Source organism: Schistocerca serialis, chromosome 5 (assembly GCF_023864345.2).
Source record: "Schistocerca serialis cubense isolate TAMUIC-IGC-003099 chromosome 5, iqSchSeri2.2, whole genome shotgun sequence".
Classification (NCBI taxonomy): domain Eukaryota; kingdom Metazoa; phylum Arthropoda; class Insecta; order Orthoptera; family Acrididae; genus Schistocerca; species Schistocerca serialis.
In genome coordinates, this window is record NC_064642.1 from 291,000,171 (window position 1) to 291,014,422 (window position 14,252).

The following is a 14,252-nucleotide window of genomic DNA, read 5'->3' on the forward strand; positions in this document are numbered from 1 at the left end:
TACAAACGTTTCACAAGTGTGCCATATCAGGAACCCAGCAAAACATCAAATCTCCGACATTGCTGAGGCTGGAAAAAGATCCTGCAAGAACGGGACCAACGATGACTGAAGAGAATCGTTCACAATGACAGAAGTGCAACCCTTCCACAAATTGCTGCAGATTTCAATTCTGGATCATCAACAAGTGTCAGTGTGTGAACCATTCAACAAAACATAATCGATATGGGCTTCCAGAGACAAAGGCCCACTCAAGTACCTTGATGACTGCACGACACAAAGCTATACTCCTCGCCTAGACCCATGAACACTGACATTGGACTGCTGATGACTGGAAACGTGTTGTCTGGTCTGACTGGTAAGATATAGAACAACCTCATGAATCCATGAACAATGCATTTCAGCAGGGGACTGTTCAAGCTGATGGAGGCTCTATAATGGTGTCGGGCTTGTGCAGTTGGAGTGATATTGGGTCCTTGATACATCTAGATACGACTCTGACAGGTGACATATACGTAAACATCCTGTCTGTTCACCTCCATCTATCCATGTCCATTATGCATTCCGAAGGACTTGAGCGATTTCAGCTGCGCAATGCGATGCCCCACACGTCCAGAATTGCTACAGAGTGGCTCCAGGAACACCTTTCTGAGTTTAAACTTCGCAGACATGAAAATTATTGGGCATATCTGGGATGCCTTGCAACGTGCTGTTCAGAAGAGATCTCTATCCCGTCGTATTCTCAGGGATTTATGGACGGCCCAGTTGGATTCATGGCATCAATTCCCTCCAGCACTACTTCAGACATTAGTAAAGTCCATACCACGTCGTGTTGCAGTACATCTGCATGCTCGTGGGTGCCCTACATGATATTAGGCAGGTGTAACTGTTTCTATGGCTCTTCAGTGTGAAACGAAACAAAAAAACAGTTAAAATTAAAGTGGTCGTCGTAAAATTATTAGAGTAAAACAGACAAGTTGCACAAATATAAATAAGGAGCTACACAGATAAAAGTTCTTGCAGATGACACAACGTTATAAAACTTCTTATTGAAACAGAATCACTAATGGCATAATAATTTGTGTGTGATAATAAAGGTTTATCGGGCTTCCAGCTGTGCCAACTTGCTTAAAATCGACGAGCTTTTGGCTGAGTTCCTCTCGGCCATTGTCAAGTGGTGACTGTCTTAGGGTTACTGCTGCTGTCCTCGTATAGCCGCTCTGCCTTCCACGACGTCACTGGTACCCACTCCAGCATCATATATGTTAATGTTTGCGTTGAGCGTCCGCCGTGCCCGCTTCAGTCTTTGGATGGCTGGGTACCACGTTGTGATTAGCTTCTTTTATTATGCTATTCCAAAAACTGTTAGTTTATGTGATAACAGTCGTCTTGTCGAATGCAATACAATGACAGTTTTCTAATGCATACTCTGCTACTGCTGATTTCTCTGAATACCATAGACGAAAACATCTCTTATGTTCTACACAGCGCTGTTCTATGGTACGCACAGTCTGTCCAATATAGAACCAACTAACCACACCCACATGGTATTTTGTACACTCCTGGCGTTCTGAGGCCTAAGTCGTCTTTCACAGGCCTCAAGAGCTGTCGAATTTTTGCTGGGGCCCTAAAGACCAAATCGATTTAATGCCTCTTTAGGAGCCAGGTTATCTTTCTGTTGTTGAGCCACACAACGGCAAGAACACAAACTTCTTAGAGTCCTCCTTGGAGTCTTTCTGCTTATGTACTTTCGGAAAGATAGCTTGCAAAAGCTGGCGGTTGTTGTAGCCATTTTCCTGGAATACTTTCTGTAAGTGGCTCAGTTCCTTTGGCAAGTTTTCAGTTTCTGATACGGTTTCAATTCGATGCACTGAGGTCCCCAGAAGAGAACTTTTCTGCGTCAGATGGTGATAGTTATTAGAGTGCAGATATTGATCTGTGTGGGTGAGCTTCCAGTAAACCCTGTGGATGAGGCACCCATTTGCTTTGCGGTGGATGAGGACATCAAGGAGCAGCAAGGCACCATCCGTCTCTATCTCCATCATGAACCTTTTTGGTATAGGTGAGCTTGGCTAATAAATAGTTTTCAAAAATCAACATTCATTGAAATAACAGATCCCTTTCTCTGCACTATCAAGTAACTACAAAGTGAAGCTAACTGAGATATGTAACAGGATCAGTATTCTACTCTGTCGACCCACAGATAGGTTGATGGGATTGAAACCAGCCTTTCTTAGAACAGTAACAGCACTACCAGTGTCTAAGAAGATTGCAAAGAGGCTCGTTATTAATTTTGCAGCTTATGAATGAGGTCTGATTTCACCCTTGAGTCTGCATCCCACGGCTCACGGATGTGACCAATTCGTTAATCGAAGTTGTATCCTTGCAGTACTGTCATTTTGGTTCTCATCTTCTCTCTCTTATATACAAACTCGTTTAAAATTTCTGGCCTTCACATGTAAAGCAACTAATTTGTTGCTTGCATCATCCCTATTTCAGGGGCCCTACCGACACTAATTGCTTCTCTCCTGGCCCACCAACAATGAACGACATATCTAACACCTTCGTTGTTGTGCGCCAAGGCTCCCTGTTTCATAAAGTTCTTGAGCAGCTGGGCAAACGTCGTTCGTTATCTCTCCTGTGGATTATTGCCTTCTACAATGTTTGACACCACTGTCAGTTCCCTATATGAGAAACAATATTTCTGCGTGTTTCTCTATATTTATGAATCCTCCAGAGGGTTCCTTGTCACTTCATTTGCGTCTATAATTTATGTCAGTGGAATGCCAGTTGCCCTGATGAGAATTACCTGTTAGCAAATCTCACAAGAAAACCTTCAACAGCTTCCTGTGGTCTTATGCCCTGTTCACTTGCAACTCAACTGCCTTTTATGTACAGGTAGATAATTTGCCGGATTTCAGTATACTGGAGCACAAAAGTGTCTTTCTGCTCTTTTGGGGGCAAAAAGTAATACAGAAACCGTGTAGTATGGGATAGTATCGATCGAGAATAATTTCCCTCCATCATCCTTCCTAAAAGAGGATGAAGTAACCTTGGAAACTGATCGCCAGCTGCGCGGAGTGGATGCACAGTTCAAGGAGCCATGTGACTGTGTGGCCACTCCCGTCGAAGGTTCAAGTCTTCCCTCAGGCATGGGTGTGTGTGTTGTTCTTAAAATAAGTTAGTTTAAGTTCGGTTAAGTAGTTTGTAAGCCTAGTGACCAGTGACCTCAGTAGTTTGCTCCCTTAAGAATTCACACACATTTTGAACATTTGAACTGTTTGCCACACTGGAGAGCAATTAGATGGACTTTTGCTATTTCCCCACCCAGGCAGCATTCAGTATCCTATTATGTATTTATTGTAGCCCTATTCTCCTTACTTAAGTTAACCATGACATGTCATTTAATGTTAACTACCTGTACAGGCCTTCCATGAAGACCCTCCACTACATCACAGTGTTCCCTGTTGCTCAAAAACTTCAACGCACTACCATGGCATACAGCCTCCTCACATGGAACTGTGAAGACATCTCTCCTTCCAGAAGTTTGATCAACGAATCAATTTCGGTTCTAAGAAAATTTAATTATTGGGCTGACTGTAGCTATATCATGTTGCCCCTGAGAAGTTAATTGACTTGGTTTTTCCAGTACCTGGCAAGATGGTTATGTTAGCTCAGGCACAGTAGTTCCAGGGGTCTGGTCACAAATAGAGACGACATATTCCAATTCATCCTTTTGAAGCAACCTCATTCTGACAACATCTCTAACAGTCATATTTGCAACAGTACAGGAGCAGAAACAGAGAAACTACACACTACTGCCACTGGTTAGTTTGCAGCAGCATTGAAAGTGTGGAGTGATTATAACTTGAAAGATAAAGTTGAAATATGTCACTATGGAATTTAATAAACATACCAAAAACATTGTATTTCTCCCTATGACAGAATAAAATGGACTTCGTTGACTTTAAACATAACAAGAAACATTGTTCTGTAGCAGAAATGTCCACTGAAAAAAAAAAATGTATTGAAATAGTAGAGGTCAGAGGAAAATCCTATTAGGCAACAGTTAACTTGTCTAGAGGTGCACAAATGGAATAGAATGTCCCGAAGCATGCATTTTAGCTGCAGAATAAAAATACAACTACACAAAAATTTAATGTCTAGATCACTGTTTGCACATACATTCAGTTAATTACCATTCAACCTTCGCTCAATAAAAATGTTGTCAGTTTAGGCAGATGGTATCCATTACTGCAGCACTACACCGCCCAGTGACTTTTGCAGCCACCAGGAAATTAAATCGACCAGAAGACTACAGCCAACACTCTTGTACCCAGTCCATCCTACATTCACGATGTTGTCCTCCGAACCGCACAGCCCTTGGGCTACGCTGTTCCCATTCCCCACTCACTCGCACTGTGTGCCATCAGCAGGGAAAGCATCGTATACGGTACTGACATGATCTTCTCCTTTTACTGCCGTAGGCGTGTTGCTCGCCTTGGTGGCCTGAGAAACTCTTTCACCGATAATTTCAGCTGTCATTCATTGACTGCAGTGGCACTAGGTTTTGCCCTACTTAGTGTTATGGAAGTCCTCTCACATGTAGCTAAAGAACTGCATTCGCATTTAGCGCCACCTGACGAGCAGACCTGGACCTCCAACCATGCGTCAGTATCACAACTAACTGGTATTAAGGTAAGAGAGCATGATTTGTGGTAATGTAACATATTTCAGAAGTGCTGTAACCTAGAGTGGTCCACATTTCACAGAAGCGTTTTTAATAATATGTACCTAGCAACAACATGTAGTAGCTGACTCCAAACTAACTTAAGAGCTTCTTAAGGCCGATGTTTTCCCGCTCAGCAACAACCAAAAATCCTTACACAGGCAGTAATGTGTCAAGATGTACTTCATTCATTTTTATTGCTGTTGCTGAATTCGGTCGTGAGTTAAGTAAAGCTGACTGTCTACCTCAGGGGGAAGACAGGTAAGTAGTGCTGTCGCTGCACTGGTTTTTAGGATGTGGGAGGGGGAATGCTCTCTTGTTTGTCTCCCAGTGCTGACTAGTCATAGGCATGTGAGCCTTGTGCCGATCAGTTGCTCTGGTATAAACTTTGATGTGGAAGTAACAGGAATTCTTAAATGCTCATTATAGTGACATTCATTTTCAAATGTGGTACATACCTGTACCAAAGAGTATGAACATTCAAAATGTTTAGAAAACATTTGTGATCATGTCTCATGTTGCATAATGCATTTAGATATAAATGCTATTACTTCTATTAATCAGTTAATGATCTGGTAACACAGAAGCGTAACACCACTGCATCAGACAATTACACTGTTACAGCTTTGATGTCACTGAGTGGTGGCAGCAATGAGAAGCAGAGAACAGTTGATACAAACTGTTCTGAATCAAACTGAATTTAACCATCAGTAACTGCGTCTGGCGGCCAACTTGTCTTACCCGTATTATAGCAAGTCTATTGGGAGCTTATAATACACTAATTTTTGTCGCTTGCCAATTAGTATTCAGTACAGTATGTATGGTTCTAGGTGCCACCCTGCAATGTCAGTATTGGTTCTTGAGCAAAAAAGCTTGACGACCACTGACGTAGAGTAGTCTCTTGTCAGTATTCACATTAGTGCTAAACTACCAATATTTTGAAGCTGTTTTGATTTCAGCATAATTGTACTACATTGTGGCTTTTATTATTGAGTGTAACGATTAAAGTGAAATGAAAATATAAAACATATTTGTGACTTCACAGAGTTGCTCATAAGCTGAAATGAAACCAATATAAACTCAACAGTTTTGTTACTGATGCAATCACTGAAAAATGAATTGCGTTACTGACTAGTACTAATTTACGAGATTGAGTACGGAAAAAATATTGTTTCAGCATCTGTGACGTTACAGACCCCTAGCGGATTTTAAGAATAAAAACAAAACAGTACTTCACAGTTAAGAGCCTTACTTTCCAATGCACATTCAGTATGTTATAAATAGCAAACATCATCTCACACGTCTTTTTTATTACTGTTTTTGAAGTTCTTGTTCTGCAATCTTCAAAACTGCATTTACGATTGCACGAATTATTTCAGTTGATTTCATCTTAAGAACTATAGCAGTAGAAATTCTAAGCACGCACTGCCATACGAAGGCTTTGCTGTTGGGTGCAAGCATGTGCAGTTGTTCAATGCATGTGGAAGCGCGCTAGGTGGAGTACAATCAAAGATGCAACACAAAGTCCACTTCATTGGCAAGATCTTTGATTTGTTTACATATACTGACGCCGGTACGCATTATTGTTTCATTACAGAGTGGTTGACGTTGCATACAAACGGTGAATAAAATCGGGTTGCCAAACAAGGCAGCTGCCAAGGTTTGTAGATTACAATATGGCGTTTTGCGTGTTTTTGTCTTCTGGCAGTCTAATGTTTATGATAGAAGGCCGCGGCATGTCATGTGTCATAATTCTTTTTTTTTCTTCTTTTTTTGCAAAAAAGTAAGGCATTTAAAATTGTAATGCAGAAATAACTGCACAGATGCTACGTGTCATTGGCCACATGTGCTTGCAACAATTATTACGTGGTAAAAGTTACACAGTGAAATCCCTCACAACATTACAGTTTTCGTAGTTTATGCGCAAAATGTATTAGCCGCACCTCAAATCAATCCGTTAGCACTAGCTTTGTTGCGCATTCACATTCATTGATATCGTCGAAACACAATCAAATTAACATCTTCCAAATTTACCTGAAGTTCGGACTAAACAACAGTTAAATTTGTCACCACAGCCAAGATATCGAGCAGGCTTCACTATCACACCCTAGCCTGCAATCTTGTGCGATTTTGTAAAAAAAATATAAAAGAAAAATTTAAAAAAAACAGACATGGTATCATTGCCCGAATTTCTGGGTGAAATGCTGTATTCAAGTGCTTCACCAAGTGACACCCTTATATCAGACGTTGTTTTAGTAATTCGCAAAGGTCAAAATAAAAGTAAAGGAGTAGGTACCAATTTATAGGCCTACTTCTTCGGCACTGTGAACCTTGTTAGTACTGTAATGAATTTATAATATACAGAAGTGTCCGATTCCACCCGTCTGCTTTGACCCATGACGTCAACAGTATGGCGGAAATGCCCATTCTCAGCGTCTCCAATATGGTGCTTATCCGTCACTACGTACACACGGCAACAAACACGAAAATACATATATGTAAGACAATAACATCCCCTCCAAAAATACAATCAAACTAACGGGACAACAGCGGGAAACTGGGGGTTTTAGGGTGGGGACAAGTTAAATATAACATTAAAAAAGACACAACACGATCTCAAAAACACAAAATGAACTAAAAAACAATAAACGACAACATCCGCTACCCAAACAAAATCCACAGGAATCGGACACTTGCCTTGACCTATAGCTCAACCGCAGCAATCGATACCAAAAAAACACCACCTACAACTACGAAAATTGGAATTGGACATTTCCTTTGATCTATGTAGGTCAGCCACAGCTGACGATACTGAAACATCAACATCTACAACTACAAAAAATAAAACCAACACACCACCACCTCAAAAATCAAACTTCCCTATAGAAATTAAAACACAATCAGTACACCATAAATACACAAAACATTACATCTCTAGAAGAATAGACCCAAAGAAACAATTACTTACCACCAACAATAGATCGGGCACTCTAACCATCCACCCACCCCACACAAACAAACAAGGAAAACACAAACAAAAAGAACCCCAACCATCCACAACAAAAATAAAAAATCTAACACTGTTGTATTTCATCATCATATCCATGCCTAACAACAGAAGATACACAGTAAATTAAACGTCTTATTGCACTACAAACAGCGCACCAATTATACCTAACAAAAACACCAAACACATAAACAAAAAAAAGTTAATTGATAATTCACTGAAAAAACTTCCAATCCTTACGTCCCGAACAGCAAACACTGCCAAAACATCACCAAAGGGTACCATCCCATCAACCACAACAAGATGACACCTTCAAACACAACCAACTCAAACTCCGCGCCGTAATGACGTCACACACCACAGCACCATTACGTTATGGGTCAAGCAGATGGATGGAATCAGATGCTTTTGTTGACCCCAGTACACAGTACCCACGATATTTGTAGTTTCAAGATAGCTGTTATAGGGCTATGCAAATGGACACCATCATACTTACTTATCAAGATCCCCAAACCTATAGGATGTATTTTATACAAATCATATAAAATCATAAGCTGGGAACTCTGATAAGGAATTATTAGTAAGAAATGCGTATTTAGTTTTATATGGACAACCAGTCACAATGCGTGCATTTTAAGATAATCTATAGATAGAATGACATCATTTGGCCTAATTGGTTGCAGGCATTTGTTGTGATGTGAGTGTAATTGTGGCTTCACCAGTAACATAATATCCACATTGTCTGTTTCAGAGAGTGTATTTCCCAGGCAGTTCAGTGGATGAGTAACCTACGATATTATCCAGTACCCATTTCCTCAAATTTTGCCGTGCAACCAGAGGACGTACCAAAAATTCAGATTCCATCTCTCTGCTTTCACAATGACGCAATTGAGATAGCAGACATCCCTGTTTCAAGTGTATACAGTATGGTGACCATAACATCACAAAATACACCCATGAACAAAGATATAAATGACACGAAATATTTCATTCCAGCAATAAAATAAAACTACTGGGACAAGTGCGGGAAGTAGATGCCTTTAAGTTGTGGACAAGCTAACTATACAACTCTGAGAATAACGTCACCATTCCAAAATAAACAAAACCGAAAAACACCGCACACAAATTCCTCGAGAATAAACCTAACAAGAACTCACAAAAAAATACACAACTGGAATCAAATAGGGCCTATTTCATTTGACGTATATACCTCAAACAAAAAGTTCAACAGCCAGCCACCTCAACCCCCCCCCCCCCCCTTTCTCTCTCTCTCTCTCTCTCTCTCTCTCTCTCTCTCTCTCTCTCTCTCACACACACACACACACACACACACACACACACCATTAAAACCAGTGTCACAGATTTCACTTGGCCAGTTTAGCTCAAAAGAAAACTATACCAAAACATGCAACTAGCAGAACTATTATCAAAATCTAAGGAGCCAAAAAAAAAAAATAATAATAATAATAATAATAATAATAAAATAAAATAAAAATATCCCGCATAGCAGCATACAAATAGTGACTGTGATTACGGAAGTGTCCGATTCCATCTGTCTGCTTTGGCCCATGGCGTCATCAATATGGTGGAAATGGCTATTCTAAGCGTCTCCAATATGGTGCCTTTGATGTCACTACATACACAGGGCAACAAACACGAAAATACATATAAATAAGACAATAACATCTTCCTCCTAAAATACAATCAAACTAACGGCACAACTGCAGGAATTTGGGGGTTTTTGGGAGGGGACAAGCTAAACATAACAGTAAAACACACACACACACACACACACACACACACACACACACACACACACACACACACCACGATCCCAAAACATACAGAATGACGAAAAAAAAATTATATAAATGAAGATGGTATCTGTTCTTTCGGACATGTGTGAAAGAACAGATACCAATGGTGACCGTGCAGCTCGTTACAATGAATTTACAATTAAATCAATACAATGAAATGAATACCCTTAGCTGCATACCGGCGTTGATATACGTCAATGGGGACAGTTGAAAATGTGTGCTCCGACTGGGACTCGAACCCGGGATCTACTGCTTACATGGCAGACGCACTATCCGTCTGAGCCACTGAGGACACAGAGGATAGTGTGACTGCAGGGACTTATCTCTGGCAAGCCTCCCTTGAGACCCACATTCCCAACTTATTGTCCCGCACAATATTCGTAGCGTCCCTGCCCATTACACTCATTACTCGCGGCTTTACCGATTCCCGTAAGAGTTTGGGCAATGTGTGTGCATCCACACAGAAGATGGTCAAATGGCCGGTGAGCCTTAACTGTATATATGAAGGTGGTATCTGTTCTTTCAGACATGTCCTCTGTGGCTCAGATGGGTAGAGTGTCTGCCATGCAAGCAGCAGATCCCAGGTTTGAGTCCCGGTCGGGGCACACATTTTCAACTGTCCCCATTGTATATCAACGCCTGTATTCAGCTAAGGGTATTAATTTCATTGTATTGATTTAATTGTAAAAAAAAAAAAAAAATAATTACAAGATCCATAGGAATTGGACACTTCCCTTGACTTATGTAGGCCAACTGCAGCTGATGATACCAAAACACCAATGCCTACAGCAAAAACTACAGAAATTGGAATCAGACATTTGCCTTGACCACAGCTGACAATACCAAAACACCAATACCTACATATAAAACTACGAAAATTGGAATCAGTCATTTCACTTGACCTTTATAGGTCAGTCACAACTATTGATACGAAAAAACCAACACCTGCAACTACAAAAAACAAACCAAAACCACACCACATCAAAAATTCAAAAGTCAGACATCCCTACGTAGATAAAAACACATTCAATACACAATAGATACACAAAACATTAAAACTCGAGAAAAATAGACCTAAAAACCAATTACTTGCCACCACCAAACACAACAAGACAACATCTACTAACAGAACCAACTCATAAACCCCACACCATAATTATGTCACACACAACACCCTTACATAATGGGTCAAAGCAGACGGGTCTAATCGGACGCTTCTGTTGACCCCAGTGACTAGTAACTTTCGTTGTAAAATCCATGCATAGTATCAAATGAAACACCAAAAAGTAACTTTCAAACTATTAACAACATGACAGAACAACAATTTCAAAACTGCACACAAATCAGTAGCTAATAATTAGAGAAACTAAAACAACTCACTGTCAAGACAATAAAAACAAATTCCCAAAACATTGGTACTGCAGCTCTAAGTTCAGTGCCACAGAAACATCACTTACAATGTAGAGGTATAAACATCCCACACTAGAGTGCACCACCACTTTCTCCAACATGACCTCTGCACACACACAATCCATCCCAAATACGCTGTGCCTCAATGCTTTGAGCTACCCAGATCTTTGGCGATACATTTGTTTGGCTTTCTGAGTACTACATTCTTCTACATCATACATTAAATGCATCTCTGTTCTTGTAACAAATCACACTCTATCTTTAGTCAGTCATAAACTGTAAATAGAGCTAAACTTGACTATGAAAGCATCACAGATTATTGTAGGGCCTATACACGGTGTGTAATAATATGTGTCAGAAACTTTAGGAATTTGTTCTTGACATCAAAACATTACTAAAAGTTCATATTAACATGGGTCCAAAAATCCTTTGCTAGGAAGATGTGAAAGGATTTGTTATTCACAGTACAAAAATGATACATTTACATTTACAAAAGCTGCTTGAAGTAACCACTTCCTATTTCCCTGCATCCCCTGACCCTGCATTCCATGCATTGTCGTATGATGTAAAAAACTTATGGCATGTTCTGTTTTTGGTCGAATCCATTTGTGGATACACTCTCTCAGAGTACAAATGTTAATTACTTGAACTGAATAAACCAATGATTTTAAATGTCCCCCAAGGGAAACATCTATTGGATTGAGATCTGGTGATCAGCCAAGCCACGTAATAGATTCTCGACTGACCAACATGTTTGGAAACTGGTTATTTAGCTTTTGGCTAACTACCCATGTACACTGGGATCGTGCTACATGGGGCATAAACCACATTCATCGGATGACCTCTAGAGGTACATTGTCAAGTAAATGAGGTAACTTATGCTAGCTCTGCAGATGACGAAGAAATTGAAGAAATGTATGATGAAATAAAAGAAATTATTCAGATTGTGAAGGGAGACGAAAATTTAATAGTCATGGGTGACTGGAATTCGAGTGTAGGAAAAGGGAGAGAAGGAAACATAGTAGGTGAATATGGATTGGGGGACAGAAATGAAAGAGGAAGCCACCTGGTAGAATTTTGCACAGACCACAACATAATCATAACTAACACTTGGTTTAAGAATCATGAAAGAAGGTTGTATACATGGAAGAACACTGGAGATACTAAAAGGTATCAGATTGATTATATAATGGTAAGACAGAGATTTAGGAACCAGGTTTTAAATTGTAAGACATTTCCATGGGCAGATGTGGACTCTGACCACAATCTATTGGTTATGACCTGTAGATTAAAACTGAAGAAACTGCAAAAAGGTGGGAATTTAAGGAGATGGGACCTGGATAAACTAAAAGAACCAGAGGTTGTACAGAGATTCAGGGAGAGCATAAGGGAGCAATTGACAGGAATTGGGGAAATAAATACAGTAGAAGAAGAATGGGTAGCTTTGAGGGATGAAGTAGTGAAGGCAGCAGAGGATCAAGTGGGTAAAAAGACGAGGGCTAGTAGAAATCCTTGGGTAACAGAAGAAATATTGAGTTTAATTGATGAAAGGAGAAAATATAAAAATGCAGTAAGTGAAACAGGCAAAAAGGAATACAAACGTCTCAAAAATGAGATCGACAGGAAGTGCAAAATGGCTAAGCAGGGATGGCTAGAGGACAAATGTAAGGATGTAGAGGCCTATCTCACTAGGGGTAAGATAGATACCGCCTGCAGGAAAATTAAAGAGACCTTTGGAGATAAGAGAACGACTTGTATGAATATCAAGAGCTCAGATGGAAACCCAGTTCTAAGCAAAGAAGGGAAAGCAGAAAGGTGGAAGGAGTATATTATGGAAATGGAAGAGGATGTAGATGAAGATGAAATGGGAGATACGATACTGCGTGAAGAGTTTGACAGAGCACTGAAAGACCTGAGTCGAAACAAGGCCCCCGGAGTAGACAATATTCCATTGGAACTACTGACGGCCGTGGGAGAGCCAGTCCTGACAAAACTCTACCATCTGGTGAGCAAGATGTATGAAACAGGCGAAATACCCTCAGACTTCAAGAAGAATATAATAATTCCAATCCCAAAGAAAGCAGGGTTGACAGATGTGAAAATTACCGAACTATCAGTTTAATAAGTCACAGCTGCAAAATACTAACACGAATTCTTTACAGACGAATGGAAAAACTAGTAGAAGCCAACCTCGGGGAAGATCAGTTTGGATTCCGTAGAAACACTGGAACACGTGAGGCAATACTGACCTTACGACTTATCTTAGAAGAAAGATTGAGGAAAGGCAAGCCTACGTTTCTGGCATTTGTGGACTTAGAGAAGGCTTTTGACAATGTTGACTGGAATACTCTCTTTCAAATTCTAAAGGTGGCAGGGGTAAAATACAGGGAGCGAAAGGCTATTTACAATTTATACAGAAACCAGATGGCAGTTATAAGAGTCGAGGGACATGAAAGGGAAGCAGTGGTTGGGAAGGGAGTAAGACAGGGTTGTAGCCTCTCCCCGATGTTGTTCAATCTGTATATTGAGCAAGCAGTAAAGGAAACAAAAGAAAAATTCAGAGTAGGTATTAAAATTCATGGAGAAGAAATAAAAACTTTGAGGTTCGCCGATGACATTGTAATTCTGTCAGAGACAGCAAAGGACTTGGAAGAGCAGTTGAATGGAATGGACAGTGTCTTGAAAGGAGGATATAAGATGAACATCAACAAAAGCAAAACAAGGATAATGGAATGTAGTCTAATTAAGTCGGGTGATGCTGAGGGAATTAGATTAGGAAATGAGGCACTTAAAGTAGTAAAGGAGTTTTGCTATTTGGGGAGCAAAATAACTGATGATGGTCGAAGTAGAGAGTATATAAAATGTAGGCTGGCAATGGCAAGGAAGGCGTTTCTGAAGAAGAGAAATTTGTTAACATCGAGTATTGATTTAAGTGTCAGGAAGTCATTTCTGAAAGTATTCGTATGGAGTGTAGCCATGTATGGAAGTGAAACATGGACGATAAATAGTTTGGACAAGAAGAGAATAGAAGCTTTCGAAATGTGGTGCTACAGAAGAATGCTGAAGATTAGATGGGTAGATCACATAACTAATGGGGAAGTATTGAATAGGATTGGGGAGAAGAGAAGTTTGTGGCACAACTTGACCAGAAGAAGGGATCGGTTGGTAGGACATGTTCTGAGGCATCAAGGGATCACCAATTTAGTATTGGAGGGCAGCGTGGAGGGTAAAAATCGTAGAGGGAGACCAAGAGATGAATACACTAAGCAGATTCAGAAGGATGTAGGTTGCA

General features: G+C 40.2%; 1 protein-coding gene across 2 annotated transcripts in view; it reads left to right on the top strand.

The window, feature by feature from the left end:
• The first annotated feature begins 6,238 nt into the window (after positions 1-6,238).
• Positions 6,239-14,252, top strand: part of LOC126481336 (ribosome-recycling factor, mitochondrial) — a 64,472-nt gene continuing 56,458 nt past the window's right edge. For both annotated transcript variants that reach the window (XM_050105022.1, XM_050105021.1), the window contains exon 1: positions 6,239-6,386. The gene's annotated coding sequence lies outside the window, so the exon portion shown is untranslated. The remainder of the gene's footprint in view (positions 6,387-14,252) is intronic.